We start from the raw sequence: 16,917 nt of genomic DNA on the forward strand, positions 1-16,917 counted from the left end.
GGGGGGGGGGGAGAAATAACCCCAGCCCTCAAGAGCAAGCACATAAAAAAATTAAAGGGATGCAAGCAATGCAAATTGCGAATCTTTTTCTACAAATGCATTTCAGCAGTGGGGCTGGGGGAAGGTGGAGGGAATCAATAGTGATGACGTTGTACAATGCACTGCAATGCTAAAGTTATATAGTGCATGCCAAAATATACCCCTCTGTACTGCTGGGGGATTCGTGGGTAATGGATGGGAGAAGGTTTGCAGATCTGTAGGCAGATGAATGTATTTGTGCCTAGTCCGTGCTTATGTAACTTGATTACATCAGTGGCATCAGTCGGCGATAGTGTAATAACATCATCGTACAGAGCATCAATCATTTGGGTTAACTTTTCATTCCCTGACAGCTGGGAATGAAGATGGGGGAGAGAGTCAGGGCGATCTCTTGCTCTGCTCCTGTTACACCTTAAGCCTTTTGCGGGACACAAGTTTCACAGTAGAGTTTCCCCCTGGACAGTGGCTTCACAAAAGCATTAGGCTGGATAGTGGCTAATTCAGCCACACCCGTGGAGAGAGCAACATCACATCTCCTGCAACACTGCACAACGGTCCAATTGAACAGATCTGGCTCAACTCTCTTCAACAAGGTCACAGTGTAACCTGTGATTTCAGTACATGGCAACAGCTGAGTGGAAGCAAAGCTCCACCGAAATTTAAAATCAGAGCCCCTCTTCCCCATAAAAATTCTGGGGAGTCCTCCTTTATTTTCAAGGTAGACTTGATGATTATTCCACTGGGATATTTGCAGATCTTTCAACTGATATTGCTGTCTCCCAGTGTGCTAAATCAGTGTCTTGGAGCTTTTACTAGAGCAGCATGATTATAAATTCCAGAGATGTATGCAACAGCAGAAACCTCAAGAGAAATGTATCCTCAGATAAAACATCCAAAGCTACCTGTTACATGTACAAAAGAACACGCAACGTGGTCTTTGACAATAATCCCATAAAAATGGTAGTATATTAACAACTTTTAAAATGCATCTCAAAAGTAAGTAGACGAGGGAGAAAGGTGTGACAGTAGCCCACCGGCCGTAGATTTCCTTTACGAAGGACCTAGAAAAATGCCTCTCCAGTGACATGGACAGAAAAATTATAACTGAGGTGATTTTAATATCTCTTGTAGAATCACAACTCACTTTTCCTATCTGCTCAGAAAGGAAGGGGCTCTTGTAAGACAGACAAGCTTGTACATGCACAATTGAGTCCCATTACCTTTTTCTTTTTCATGGATGTGTTTTCTGAAAAATGTAAGCCTGATGAAATCTTAACCCAGGTGCAATGAATCATCTTATTGTCACCTGCCCGTGCCCTTTCCCACCTCACTCTGGATTCTGGCTAGCAAGAATTAGTTGAACAACTTTTCAGTTGAGAAGAGGGAAGAGGAGAATGGGATTTGGCATATCTTGATAAACATAATCTCTGCAGTCCTCTTCCTTATCAGTTGTAATACAGAAACCAACTCACAGCAACTTTGCAAAAGCACACATCCTAGCACCAGAAAGGAATATCACTCTCAACTCAGCTGCACTGCAAAAATCAGCACTTTAAAGTTGGTTTATCATTAATGCATAACTATTTTCATATTTCTTCAGGACAAAGCTAGATGGACACAAATACATTCTGCTACTGTGGTTTAAGGTTTGGATTCATATAGTATGCTGAGTAATTGGAAAAAATGGATATGAAGTTAACTCCTGTTTCCATCCTTCAGGGGTCAGAATAACACTATGGCAGCTCCCATGTACTAGTACAGCTTTTGTAATTTTCAGAAATCTTCATGGCACAGACTTTTTCCATTACCCGTACCCCGTGCACATTTTACCCCTCTCTCTCTCTAATTACTTACAGGGCCTCTTGTGAGACTTCCACTAAATAACTAGTCTGTATATCTTAAAAGCAACACAATTGTCTAGAGAATGTGTTATATACTCAGTACTACATGAGAGTAATAACTAATGGATAATATGGGAATAAATTATGTTGTGAAATATGTATTAGTATAGCCTGCAAGTATTTGCAAATAATTTCTTTGTGGTATTAGAGGGTTCTAAGCAATCAGGTTTAAATTGTGGCTGGTTTTAATAACCTCTAATAAAACCTTAAGGACTGTTTCTTGATAAAATAGTAAGATTTCAGACCCAAGTGTAATATCCCTCCAGTCTGCACCAAACACCACTTGTTTCAGTGGGAAACTTTGCTTGCTTAAATGAAATTGTAGATAACTCACACATAGGAAGAGAAATATTTATGTAAACTGCACCCAGGGCCCCATTCCACTCCCACTGAAATCAGTGGTAATTTTGCTACTTACTTCATGGTGACAGTTGGAAGCCAGCCTTTAAAGAAAATAGCAGTGCATACAGAATAACTGTAGTACCTTCCTTTCAATAAGAACGCTCCTGATTTTGGTTTCCTTGACATGCAGCAGACTTGATTTATTGCTAATAGGAAAAAATCCAATATTACAGGTCAGATTCAAATGAAACCTGTATATTATTCAGGGATATTTCTATAATGTATATGAAGTAAACAGTGTGATTATTAACACCATGGTTTGTAACAGAAACAAAACAAAAACTGGAGAATTAGTGAAGTTTTCCATTTCAGTATAGTTTGTTCTATTTTACAATGAAATGTTTGGATATACTTTTATGTTTCACAACAAGATATGATCTTTAGTGCTTGGCAATCTTCTTATTTTTATAGTGCAGACTACTTTTATAATTTATGGCAATTGAAACATTCAAGCACTGATTAATATGATTAAAAACTAGCAACTTATCTAGTGGTGCTCAAGTTATAAAATATAATTACAGCGGCACCATTCGTAAAGCTATAGACATGGTTGTGTCAGCATTTCTATTACAAACCTCTATCGTGTTTCCATCCATTGTATCGGGGCCCATGAAAAAAGAAGGATTTACAACATAGGCCAAAGGCAGCTTTGAAATACCATTACAGCCTGTTGGATGGTAATCCATATTTTAAGAGTATTTCCAGATACTTCTGGAGTAGCACCAAATCAGCCACTCTGTACCATCAGTTCAAGTCTATATTTGTTTTATTTGAAAATGTAAATATATGGAGAGACTGCAAATGGATTATTACAATTCATTGCATCATTTTTCTTATGCTTTAATATAGACTGTTTTGCTTTTCTTAAAACAAAGTCATATGTATTAATGGCATGTCAGTAACGATGGCTCAAACTGAATATCAGTTTTATATAAAGATTTTTTTCTTTTTGTGAAAGGGTTCTAACTTCATATATTCTTGTACTGTAGTGTTGCAGAGCATCTTTCCTGTTGCAAAAGTGGAAACATACTTTTATTTGCCGGAATGGCACATATTGGAGAAAGAAAACCAAAAGTAATATTGGTGTTCCATTTTTTACTTGTCTCATCGTGCTAGGAATTGCAGAAGCACTTAGTTCACTTTCTGATGTTATGTAGGACATTCTGTATGTAGCAATAGCTAAGTATAACAAGCTGTGCTATGAATCTACATTTTATTGTTTCCTGTACACAGACAATTCATGTCAATGAGGGCTGCATAAAATGATCTTTAATGATCCTACTGTCAATTACAGTGATTCCCTTAGTAGATTTGGGTGTGTGGGGTGGGGGAGAATGGAGAAGAGCATGTGTACGTGTGGAGAAGGAAGTTTGGACCTTCTCATAGGAACTGGAAATTATTATAATATTATGCTTAGAGATTATCCTTATATGATGATTGAAGTCTGGTAGAGGTTCTAAAAAACAACTGAGCGGTTTGTAGTTTAGACAAGTGATTTTCAACCATGGTGCCACCAGAGCCTTTCAAAGGTGCTACAAGAGATAAGCAGATAAGCTCGGCAGAAAAGAGTTGGCTCAGGCTTGTGTCTGGAGGATCCTCCACCCCTACTGGGAGGTAAACATCATAATGTATAAATTAGTTTTTGAAGTTTGGTGTCCCTCAATTCATAGATGTTTATAGAGAGGGGCCTCCAGTCCCATGAGGGGCATCTCAAGTCCAAAGAGTTTGAGACCACTGGGCTACACAGTGGCTGCATCAACACAGGACACTGACTGCACAGTTGTCACTACAGAGTCATTTAGTACTTGTTTAAGTACTAAATGACTGCACAGTAACCCGAGTTATGTGCAGTAGCACCAACAAATGGCTTTTTTGTGACACTACTGTATTAATAGCTTAATACTACTACATAGTAGTGTCATGTCACAGTTTTTGCCATGTGACACTATGTAGTAGTATTGGGCAACTGCTCAGTCAGCATCTCGTGAGACACGACCAGTAAGTATGTAAAGCTGGGGAGGCCATAAAAGCCTCCCATGACACCATTTGCCATTACATACATTATCCTATTACCAGGATTTTCAGGAAGGCAGTAGTTCTTATAGAAGTACTATGTTCAAAGAAGCAAGGAGATATGGGGGGGAAACAGAACAGGTCTAGGAGCTCAGGTCCAGGGCTGCTTGAAAAGTTGATCAAGAGTGTGCTTATCTTCTGTTTCTCTCTTGCCTTTTCTATGCACCTTTTGTCTTTCCTCATACATATTGGGATAGTTAATTCTAGATTATCAAAAGTGTTAAGGCCTAAATCCTACTGCCTAATTAGCTTTAAGAATTGGGGCTTAATCCTTCAGAACAAGGGCCATCTTTTTATTGTGTGTGCGCATAATATGATGTAGATATGTGATATTTTTTCCTGGTAATATGAGACCCCATTCCTTCATTTTATTGGGGAGGTCACACTAGCACTTCAGTAAAATAATAAATAAGGAACAGTGGAAGGAAATGTGTGGTGCCATTTTGTTACTTTAAATAAAAATATATCAAAAGCAACATTTACTTAAACACAGCAACAAGTTTCAGAATCCAGCAAAACTATACTAAATTCCAATCAGGCTGTTTTTTGCATACAATTTTTCCTACCTATTGTGCAGAATCTATTTCTAAATTCTACATATTAAGATCTCTTTATAATATGTGCTTGACTGCCGGTAAAAATGTCTGTAAACTTGGACCAAGACAAAGGTTTAGCCAGTTCATCATTGCCTGCATTAAGAAAAATGAAGTCACAAGAACCTATGGTATTAGGATATACGTGAAAAGGCTTTTGAGTCAAATCAGTAAGATAAGGTGTTACTGACTGCCTGTATTTCTTACGTAAGTGATCGAGGCTGAGAATAGGTATGCTTAGCCTCTTTTTTTTTTTTCCTCCTGAACATACAAGAGTCCTTCAGCAGATCCTTCAGTGCTACGTGGCCACTCTGCAGTGCCCTTCTAGTGAATATGGCTGTAGAACTGGTAGATCCTGCTTCAGAAATATCATTCCTGTACAAAGGATCCTCCTTCCATAATAGATCTTCTGTGAATGGAGCTAACACATTTGAAGGAAATAGTGTATCATCTTGTATAATCCTTGGCTGCAGTTTCAACCTCTTGAGGCTATCACTGGCTGTTAAGGACTTGTCCTTCATACTGAAGTTTTGGGATCAAAGCAGTACAAGTTACATGTTTATAGCACATAGAAGAAATGAGCAAGAGGTGACATAAAAATGATACATGAAATATTGAAAGCTATTGGGAAGATCAGATGGGTTCTTCTATTTATCATTTCTCAGAAGAGACCCAGTGAAATTAAATTGCAACAGATTTAAAACTGATAAAAATAAATATTTTTTTTTTACATCATTGGTATATAAGCTTTGGATCTCATTGACGAAATATTACTGAAATGAAGAAGTTAGTAGGATTAAAAATGATTAGATATGTACATGGGTAAGAAGACTATCCTATGATGTAACCTTAGTTATTGTAATATATAGGATTTCACCGCTGATGTGCTAAGGCCCTAACCCAACTGCTAACCACCTATGTTATTGTCCTATACAATATTTACAGCTAGTGCCTTGTGCTCTTAAATCTTTTAGGTTCTTTAAAAACAGCCCCTGCTATTTCATAAATACCTATCATTGAGCTTCTTCTGCAATATCTAATAGCGTTCATTATTCAAGACAGGGTATCTAGCTAGATGGACAGTGGCATGACAGTTCTTACAGCCACTGTAAGTCACTATTCTTCATGACTTATTTGTTTTATAAGCTTGGCAGCTGAATAATTGTTTAATAAAGGCTTTATTGGTGCTGACCGAGCAACCTCATTTGGCTCTTTAAGTCTCCTCTACTAAAATCCTGATCCAAAGCCCTTTGAAATCAATGGATAGATGCCCACTGAATTCAATGAGGTTTGGATCAAGCCCTAGAGCTTTACACAGCTTTAACTTCCTCAGTTTTTTTTATTTTTGTTAGTTTCTGTGAAAAGTTAATGCTACTAAAATATTTTTAATATCTTAACATTGATTAAGAAAGGGAAATCTTGTAAACTTTAATAGACATTGATAAACCTTTACTATGCTGTTGATACTATGCTGTTATTCAGCTCCATCAATATCCATTATTAAACAATGCACAAATCTCACTGTTTTCCCCTCCATAAAGGGAAATGCTTTGATTCAAGAAGAAGTCTCATAAATGTAGGCTATTGATAGTACTTTCAGATACCATAGTGATGAGCACAGTATCAAACCCTATCAAAATACAGGAAGAAAAGTGTATACCATTAGTTTAAAGACTGATCTAACTTATTCTGAAAAAAAATCAACAAATGTATTTATCTTTCAAATTTTACGTTGGATTAATATTCCCCTTTAGCATTTTATAATGCAGATTCTCTTAAAGGACAGTCATGTGGCTCAGCCCACATACACCGTGCATCTACTTCTGCCTGTCCAGTGTCAATGAACATTTCTTAATTGGCATGTTTCCTGAGTCATGGGTATTTTAACGGTGTTTAGGAACCAAGCTTTCAGATTAGCCAAGGTAACTCAGAGTTTTGTTCACTGCCTGAAATTTATTTTGCATTGTTTTGAATAGAATAGAATTCATATACATATATATGGTGTAACTCAAAGTAAGAGTGTTACTATAGCAAACCTACAAGTTTCAATTATCCAAAATAAAGACCAAAAAAGTCCCAAAATAAAAGTGCAATAAAATATTAGAATATTGCATTCAGTTTGGTTACTGCTGGAAATGCTAGAGCTCTTGAAGTCTCTACAAAAGAACCTGGAAGGCCTAGTTTTAAATCCCATTGCTGCTGAAAATGTCTTGTATAATGATAAAGAAGCTGGTCAATTTTTCTATACCTAGTTCTCCATCTGTACAAAGAAAGGTAACAATAATCTCTTTTTCCACCATTTAGCTCCTCTTTTTTTTTTGTTTTAACGGTAAACTTTGGGAAGACCTGTCTCTTACTATGTGCGTGTATAATGTGACTAGGTAAAAAGCTTCTCTTTTATTTTTTCCCCCTCTCCCTTCATAATGGAACTAGTTTCTGGCAAAAACAATAATGTTAATAAATTAGATGTGCTTTTGAAAATGTTGATTACATCAAGTTTTATTTTCTTAAATAGAAAGGGAAAAAACAGTTTCCACTTCCTAACAAAATTCCATTGTAGCAGAATCATGTATAGTAATAAAAAGGTTCTTCTCAGTTTTCTATTTCTGTTATAGATGCCAGCATACATGTGTCCTAATTCATTAAGGGCCTGATCCAGTGTTCCATAAAGTTGATGGAAAGTCTATCACTGACTTAACTGTGTAGTAGATTAGACTCCAGAATCAAAAAATCTAGAGTTGGCAAATACTTTGTAGGTCATTGAGTACATGTTAGGTTGGTCAGCTATGCCTGTAGAATTATTACTTATTGCAGAGTTACTGGTATTGTCTTTGTCAAGATTAGTTTTTGTAAAGTGCAAAGAGAGGCAGGACTGCCCTGATTTCTTTGGGAGATAATTCTAGAGGTTGGCAGATTTCATTTTGTATGTATGAAACCTAACTCATTAAAAAAAAAAAGTTTGAATACTAATGATGATAGGCCTTCCCCATGCTTCTGCCATGCTGACTGTTACCCCTTTGTGCTAATTCTAGATGACGGCTTCAGTGCAAAGCCAAGTCACAGAGCTCAGTGATGATGCCAGAAGCAGTCCCTCTGTCACACCCGACTAGTAATCGGATAAACTCAGTCAGTGCAAAGAAGCAAGGCAAGCTAGATACATACCGAATGGGCAAGTCCTAGAAAGCTCCCAAGCCTGGAGTGACCTATTCCTCCAAGACTTTGAATTTGTGGTGAGCAGCACTGTAGTTTTGTTTAATATTGGACATTTGTGTCTGCTTCTAACGTATTAGTGCTCAAGGATTGGGAATAATACCAAGTGAAGCAAGGGTAAACCCACTGCACTTGGAAAATCATGATACAGCTCTGCATTGCATCAGAGCAAGCCTAGAGTAACTATAGTGAAGCTACTCTATTCCGCTTGCCAGACTGAGCCCAATACCAATCTTCAATTTAGATATTATTACATTAATTTTAATGAATAAAGATCGCAGGTACATTACTTACTTAATTAACATAGCAAAACCTGTTGTCAGAAAGCAAAGAAGTCATATTACCACTGTAATACAATCAAAGGACTCTATTTCATGGCTGCAGCCTGCTTTTCTTCTTAAATGATATCTTTAAAATTATATCAGGAAAAGTGTAAATAAGGCTTGCCAACCATCTTGAGTGTCAGATTACAAAACAAATCCTTTGGGCATTAATCTTGTGCTTATTTGGATGTTTTTCAAACAATTTATATGTGCATGCAGATATGTTTGCATAACTTGATACTATAGAACCATAGGGCACCTATACATGTGCAGGATGTCTGCGCTGACGCATACTAATCAGCACACATCAGTGCAGACTTGATTTATTGAGTCTCAATTAACTGGGTCTGCTGAAGCATGCTAATGAGCATGCTTCAGCAGCCTCCATAACATGTGTATTTAGCATCCCTGTGCTTCAAAATGGTAGTGGGAGTGCTTTAACTAAAGCTCATCAAATGAACTTTCATTAAAGCACCTCTGCTGCCATTTTCAAGAGCAGAACACTGAATACGTGACGCTGCAGGTGCTTTAATTAAAAAGCCACTTTAACCCAAGTGCTCCCCCCTAATCCCTCCTCATCCCAGAGCACGTGTAAAGATGCCATAGATGCTAAAGTTGGAGGAAAAAAATCCATTAGGTCATCTTACCTTTCATATCTCACATTTAACTGTAAAGGAAGAACTAGCTAATCACATTGAGCCAGATCCTGATACTAATAACAGCTGCACCAATCTGGTATCATTTCACTTCAACTTCATTTGAAGTTGAGTGAGTTAATCCAGTTGAGTTAGAAAATCCAATTTATTTCATAATAAAACTTGACTTAAATGCTAGAGCAAGAATATAAAAGATGAGGTCACAGCAGTAGCAAAACACAGATTTGGTGTCCATAGTAATCTTTCTTTATACTAATCTACCAGACTACCTGTTACCAAAAAACACCCCCACCAAGAACAGAAATAATGTGTATCTGGTATATATACAATCTTAATTCTAAGTCCTGGAACCATAGTTCTGCATTCCTTGATATGTGTGCGCATGTGATTTTTTAACTGCAAATTTAAAATCGCACTGCCAGAAGTTTAAATCTTGTTTCTATGATGATTTTAAAGAATAAAAGGTGTTTCTGCTTCTAAAAATCACTGTTCAGATAGTGTCCAATAAGCTTGCTAGTTTATACATCATGGTGGTGAGTGGGGCTGAATTTTTTACTTTGATCTTAGCATTGTTTACCTGCAGGCTATTTTCTATAAGATTATCTTGTACTTTTCCATTACATTGTAAGTATCTTCTGAACAGAAAAAGGAAGAATCTTCATTTTTGTATTGAAATGAAAGCACAGTGCAACTTTCAGAATGTATATAGGGCTGCAAAAGGAGAAAAAAAAGTTGGTTGAGGTGTGGTCCTAACCTTAAAGGACCCTTGATTTATTTGAAGGACTACACTTCTGTGTTTCAAAATTGAAAAAAAAAAAGGGTGCAATGAGTAAAAAGTTATGATGGAAAGGTATATTTGGTGTGCAGCTAGGCATGCATCCTTTTTAAAAGAACCCCAAGGTAAGTCCATTTGTTTTTTTTAAATATTCCTATCTTTATTTCTTTCCATTTGTTCCAGTACCCAGAGCTGCTCTCCTCTCCCATTTACATTCAGTCTATATACAGTCTCCCAACTATTTGATCCAATAAAAGATATTGCCTCCCAAACCCTTGCCTTTCCTCCCTGTCCACCCCAATCAGTATGTATTCTAAGGACTGATGGGAGGGAGCACAGAAAAGAAACAGACCTCCTGTCTAATCAAAGGAGAATAGAGTCGCTGAATATATACTCTCATTCAGTTAGTGGAACAGTAGACATGCATTATTCTTTCTTAGAGCTGAGGGTTAATAGTGACAAGGTTTCTGCAATTCTTATTAAAGATTTTTGTTATACAGATGGTGCCTCCTAATTATTGTAAACTGATTGTTTTAAATGTAAATTTTTCATTAACTGCTTCACTTCTGGCTTTCAACACCAGCATCTGTACTACAGAACAAAATCACGTGGGATGCTGTTATTTATTGAGTGCTGGAAGTGCATATGGCATGATGGTTGTGGTACAATAAGTGTTAGCAAAACAGTTAAGTTTGTTCCTATGCACATTTGCTCCAGCCAACCCAATGGTGCTCAAACTTTCAGCCTCGTGGACTGGATAAGTGGCATGGGGCTGGTCTGCAGGCTAGATCCATGGGCCTGATCCAATGTGGGGTCAGTGCACAAGGTCAGTCCACGGGTGCAATCTGTGGCACACCAACCTGGCTCTGTGCACCAAATCTGGCTGCAAAGTGACTTGGAACACCAGCCCTAGTCCTAAGTACCAGTTCTGGCCATAGATTGGCCCTGCGTACCAACACAATTTGGTGTCCCCATGGTCTAGAAAATGGCAGTGGGAGCAGTGTCAGTGTAATTTCTGCCACCTTGGCAACAATTAATGCTGCCACTGTTCCTCCAGTGCCAAATTTCTGGACCTGAGGGGAGCCCTGTGATATTGACCCACAGGCTAAATTTGGCCTACATTGCAGCAGTTAAGCACCACTGTTTTAGCCTTTTATTAATGACCCACAACCTCTTTGTTCTCCCTCTCATAACTCATGCTTCTTCCTCTGCGTCAGACCTGCAGAAGGCAGGATAGATTTACATCTTTATAGAGTAATTATGGTGCGAGCAACTCTGCAGAAGACCTGGTTCAGGTTAAGCGGCTCAAAGTGAGTCAGATTCTGCTGCATACAGGTATTGTATAGGCAGGTGAAGGCACGTAAGTCTGTAGTGGTGGTAGCAGGTCTGAGGAGAGGGCTGACTAGACTAAGGGTGAGCTGGTCAGAGAGGAAAAAATAGCCTAGTTGGGTCTGGGGGCAGTAGAAACAGCACTGCCCTAGGGCTATGAAGAGTGCTCCAGGATTGTGCTGGGGACCCTAGGTAGGGTTAACCTATGCTGATCTAAAGTTGGTACTTGTCTGACAAGAACTACCTTTAGATCGGGTATGCCATTTTTAGGGCAACCTAAGCCCTGTGAACGCTTGTACAAGCAGCTGTTTAGATTGCCTTAAGATTGGTTAGGCCGCTCTAAATATAACACTTGTATGCACCTTAAATCAGAGGTGTATAGCATAAACTGTCATAAGCAGAAGTCTGTCTTTTATCAGATGCTGTGAAAGGACTGCAGGAAGCAGAGCTTATAAATTGAAAGCAGTGATTTACAATACAAAGGGTAGGGAAGGGGGGCAGAAAAATGTGGGGGCACTGCTAAGAGAGGCAAGGTAAGTAGAAGAGAGAAAAGGAAAGCGGTTAACGTAAGATTTATAAAATGTGATCTAGGTAATGCGATAAGAATCTGTAGTCTGTGGATGATTTTTTTTGTTCCAGGATTTCCTGTTCAAGTTTGTTTTCAAAGTTTTATTGACTGAGGATGTGTTACAGGTTGCCTTTGAACTGCCATAAACACACTTAAAATGGGAGTATTTAAGGGTGTTAAGTCCACTTTAAACAGTTTAAAGTTATACCACTTCAGTTTCATAGTCGGTAGGGTCGGAAGGGACCTGAACAGATCATCATGTCTGACCCCCTGCCATGGGCAGAAAAGAATGCTGTGATCAAACAGCCCCGGCAAGGTGTCTATCTAGCCTCCTTTTGAAGACCCCCAGGGTAGAAGCAAGCACCACTTCCCTTGGAAGTTGGTTCCAGATCCTAGCCGCCCTGACTGTGAAGTAGTGCCTCCTGATGTCTAGCTTGAATCCACTCTCAGTCAACTTATCACCATTATTCCTTGTTAGTCCCGGTAGGGCTTGGGGAATAGGGACTCCCCCATTGCCTGCTGGTCTCCCTTGGCCAGTTTGTAGATGGCCACCAGATCTCCTCTCAGCCTTCTTTTGTGGAGGCTGAACAGGTTCAAGTCTTATAGCCTCTCCTTGTAGGGCCTGCCCTGCTGACCCCTGATCATACGAGTGGCCCTCCTCTGGACCCTCTCCATGTTGTCTACATCCCTCCTGAAGTGCAGTGCCCAGAACTGGACACAGTACTCCAGCTGTGGCCTGACCAGTGTCACATAGAGGGGGAAGATCACCTCCTTGGACCTGCATTTGTGGATACGTGACAAGGTGCAATTAGCCTTCCTGACTGTGTCCCCACATTGGTGGCCCATGTTCATCTTGGAGTCTATAATGACTCCAAGATCCTTTTCTGCCTCTGTGCTGACGAGAGGGGAGTTCCCCAGCCTGCAGGTATGGTGCTGGTTCTTTCTCCCTAGGTGCAGTACCCTGCACTTGTCAGTATTGAATCCCATCTTATTCTCATCCGCCCACCCTTGTAACCTGTCCAGATCCAATTGCAGCCTGTCCCTCCCTTCTAGCATGCCCACTTCCCCCCACATCCTAGTGTCATCAACGAATTTGAACAAGGTGCTTTTCACCCCCTTGTCCAAGTCGCTGATGAAGATGTTGAACAGTGAGGGCCTGAGGACTGAGCTCTGGGGGACCTGACTGCCCACATCCCTCCAGGTCAGAAATGACCCGTCCACCACCCTCTCTGGGTGTGGCCCTCCAGCCAATTGGCGACCCATCTGGCTGTGTAGGCATCAACACCACAATCTTTTTAATGAGAATGGGGTGAGAGACCATGTCGAAGGCCCTCCTAAAGTCCAGAAAGACTACGCCCACTGCGACACCTGCATCCAAGGATTTTATGACCTGGTCATAGAAGGCCACCAGGTTGGTCTGACAGGATCTGCCTCTGATGAACCCATGTTGGTTGCTCCTAAGCATACACTCCCCTGCTTGCCCCTCTCAGATGTGCACCTGGATAATTTTCTCAAAGAGCTTCCCCAGGACTGAGGTAAGACTAACAGATGAGAGTTATCTTTGATTCATTTTACCCAGATTGTTACATGGTATTGTTTAGTCGGGGAGATAAAACACTCTATATTCATACCTCCAGCATCCCAGATTGCACCATTATCAGCCTTTTCTGCTCTTTGCTCTGTGGATGTGCTTTCAAACCACCTGAACTCTACTGCCCAAGGGGACATGGGGGGAGGTGCACCCTGGCTACTGTGAGCACTCAAGTGCTTACCAGTTCGCTGCTTGCTATAACACTCCTATGCAAACAGAAACAGAAATCCTACTACCTACTTCCATGAAGAGAATGAGTCTGAGAATGGAAACCACCAGCAGGGCTGCAAACTTGGTCTCTGCTCTGCCATGATGTGGCATACAGCAAGCCTTTTGGGTCTGAGCTCTGCCCTGGTATGAGTATTAACCCAGCTCCCCCCAAGCCCAATCCCAGTCCCAATCCCAATCAAACGAACCACATGCAAGATTTTGGTGCTTTATCGATTTATTGTTTCTTTTCTGCACTCCTTTCTCTTGACTTTGCCCCCCTGCCCATTCAAATCAACCAGTTTTGTTTTTCAAGACCTTTCCCCTCCAACCCTTGGCTCTGGCTGGTTTCTGCTGGCTATGGAGTGAGGAAAGCCATAGTCCCCAGGGTGTGAGGGAAGCCATAGCCCCCAGGGTCCACCTTAGAGATATATGCCACCCTCCCTGCTCCTATCCTGCTCCAGAGGAGGGATAGATTCCTGGCTCCTGTCTACACCCCTGCTTGCCAGTGGCAAGTCACAGTTGTGCAGTTCTGAGATGGCATTAAGTTTTAACCTATGATGCCTCTGAAACTGTTCTAACTTTATGACAGCATAATGTTCCACAGATTTATAATGTTTTAAAGTTAACCTGTAATCACACCCTTATGAAAAACCACTCTGAGGTCAGTGATGGAGTGTCCAGGGAGGTTAAACTGTTCTGCCACAGGCATGTATGTCTTGCTGATATTGATGACAGATCGATGTTCATTCATTCTTACACACAGGGATTGCCCTTTCAGTCCAATGTAGACAGCGGAGGAGCATTGTACACAGATGATGGCATGTGTCAGACCTGTCCAACTTCATCTGTGCAATTTAGACTGTCATCATTTGTACCTCTGAAGCTGACACTAAATCAGATTAGCTAATCTGAAATGTTTTAAAAGCACCTGAATACCATTTACAAGCCTGTAACCTGGTGAATGTGCCAGTTAAGGAATTCCAGTGTAAGTGTACAGTCAGAAGTAGATATACAGCATATATCTACTGAACCATGTGACTGCTTTTTTACAAAATGTACCATAAAAATGTGAAGTAGGCAAGGGTAAGAGGGACTGGAGCTAAACTCACAATAAAAATCACATTTATGTGCAGAACATCTGTTTCAGAATAAACTAGCCCAGTCTTTTGCCATATATTCTAGATTTTTATATATTTCTTTAGGGGTTTTAATGGTGCTGAATCTGTTTGAATATGCTATCTATACAAGGCTTCCATCCTAAAAGCTTCAAAATACTTACCCCCATCAACACCCTTGCCAAACTGGCTAGGCAGGTTAATGCAGAGCACAGCAAAGCTCACCTTTTCACCTGTCTGCTTCACCTCCATCATTAGGAGTGAGTGTGCTACTTCTACAGTCTCAGAGCTGCTGCCAGCTTCAGTGCTGCGAATGCAAACCAGCCTCACTCTCAGATCCCTTTGTGGTGCCAGTTATATGAAATAACAACTCTTGGCTCTGTATTTAATCTTTAAGAATAAACAACAGAACTTCATGTTTCTACATTCTTCTCTACAATTTGGCCAGCAAGAATGCCTTTGCAAAACAAGTCTACTTCAATGAGGAAGCTCACTACAACACTATTTCTCTCTCTAAATGCATGCAGTACTTCCACAGTTTAAAAAGGCACTGTTTTAAAAAAAGACAGAGCTGGACTTTTTCACTAAGAGTTTTTCCTCTTTCCTGGAAGTGCTATAATGTTATATATAAACCGACTACATATCCTAGCAGTATTGTCAACATCTACTAACTTGCTCTGTGTTGGCAAAATTGTGTTTACAAAGCTTTGTGGGTAGAGATAAGGGTGGTAAGATGGGAAAGGGAAAGGTGGAGATATGAAGTTTTGCCTTTCATCTCAGAATTGTGTTGTTGTTGTTATGGTAGCACCTAAGAGTCCCAGTTATAGACCAGAACATCATTAACGGAACAAAAAGTATAGAGAAACAGAGCAAAAAGACAGTCTCTATCCCTAACTTTTACTGAAAAACAAAACCAAGCGTTCCTGTCAACCAATCTTGGCTTAAAAATTGCAGAAACTACCACAATCCTTGATAAGTTGTTTCAATCCTCCCTGTTCAAAATGCATACATTATTTCTCATATGAATTTGTCATCAACCTGCAGTCGGTGGAACTTGATACATATTTTCCTGGTAAACTGAAGAGCCTTCGGTTATTACATTTCCCATATCGGTGCTTATGGACTGGGAACAAATCACCAAGAAATCTTTTTTTTTCATAGATAAGTCAAAATGATTGAAATACTTGAATCTCTTATTAGAGCCATATCTAGATGGTCTCTATGCTAAACCAGGGACTGCCCTTGAAAAGAACATTATGTAGCTTGGGTGCAGTCTGGTTGGCTCAGGGAAGATCTAGGGACCTGCACCATTCAAATTCATTTCCCAGGGTCTCTCAGGAGAAAGAACCTGAGAGTGGCTATAGGACATACAACCAGGGCCATTCTGAACTGTTTGGAGCCTGTCCTGAATTGTTTGCACTGCCTTAGTGCTGGCCTTCTGTGCTCTGGAGCAGAAGCAAGTGTACAACATTTCATTACATGATGGCAGTCACAGGATCAGCAAGGAGGCCATATAGCCATGGCCTACAGGGCATGTTTTCCAGTTCTTTAAACGTTCCTGGGACTCTGCCCTGTCCCCTCTCCATTTATCTTTTTTTGATTTGTGGATACGAGAACTGGGAACAGTATTTTTTTTGGCCAGGTATAGGCACTACACTTTTACTGGTATAAGTTACCAGAAAATGGTCTATACCCATAGCAAAACAGAAATTCAGCACACACAGACCAGTTTAAAAATGGCAGAACCCAATCTAGGATTTGTACCCCCCACCAAAGGGCAAATGTATGTTCTGTTTGCTACTGGTCTAAACTATGTTGCTTACAGAAAACCTCATAACTTAGGGTTGATTCTGCTTTGGGGTTTTTGAATATCTGTATCAAGCTTTTAAATGGCTACCCTAGCGCCAAATACTCTCTTGTTAGAGTTGGTTTCCCTAAAAATATGCCTGTGTTCTTTCTATTAGCTCTGTAACTACATCTGGCTGCGCTTTAATACGTATTATTTGCTTAGTTCCGGCTTACCTAGTGATCCAACTTACTCTTTATCCATGACCTGTTATTATTTACCGCCTCTCCATGTTTAACCTTTATGGAATCTTCAGTCTACCAGTCATGATTTTCTGTTTTTTTTT

General features: G+C 40.0%; 1 protein-coding gene across 2 annotated transcripts in view; it reads left to right on the forward strand.

Moving 5' to 3' along the window:
- Positions 1-16,917, forward strand: part of IL1RAPL1 (interleukin 1 receptor accessory protein like 1) — a 1,649,761-nt gene that overhangs the window by 1,146 nt on the left and 1,631,698 nt on the right. The window lies entirely within an intron of this gene.

The sequence above is a fragment of the Gavialis gangeticus genome, unplaced genomic scaffold, assembly GCF_001723915.1.
Source record: "Gavialis gangeticus isolate Ggan-Ray unplaced genomic scaffold, GavGan_comp1, whole genome shotgun sequence".
In the NCBI taxonomy this organism is placed as follows: Eukaryota; Metazoa; Chordata; order Crocodylia; family Gavialidae; genus Gavialis; species Gavialis gangeticus.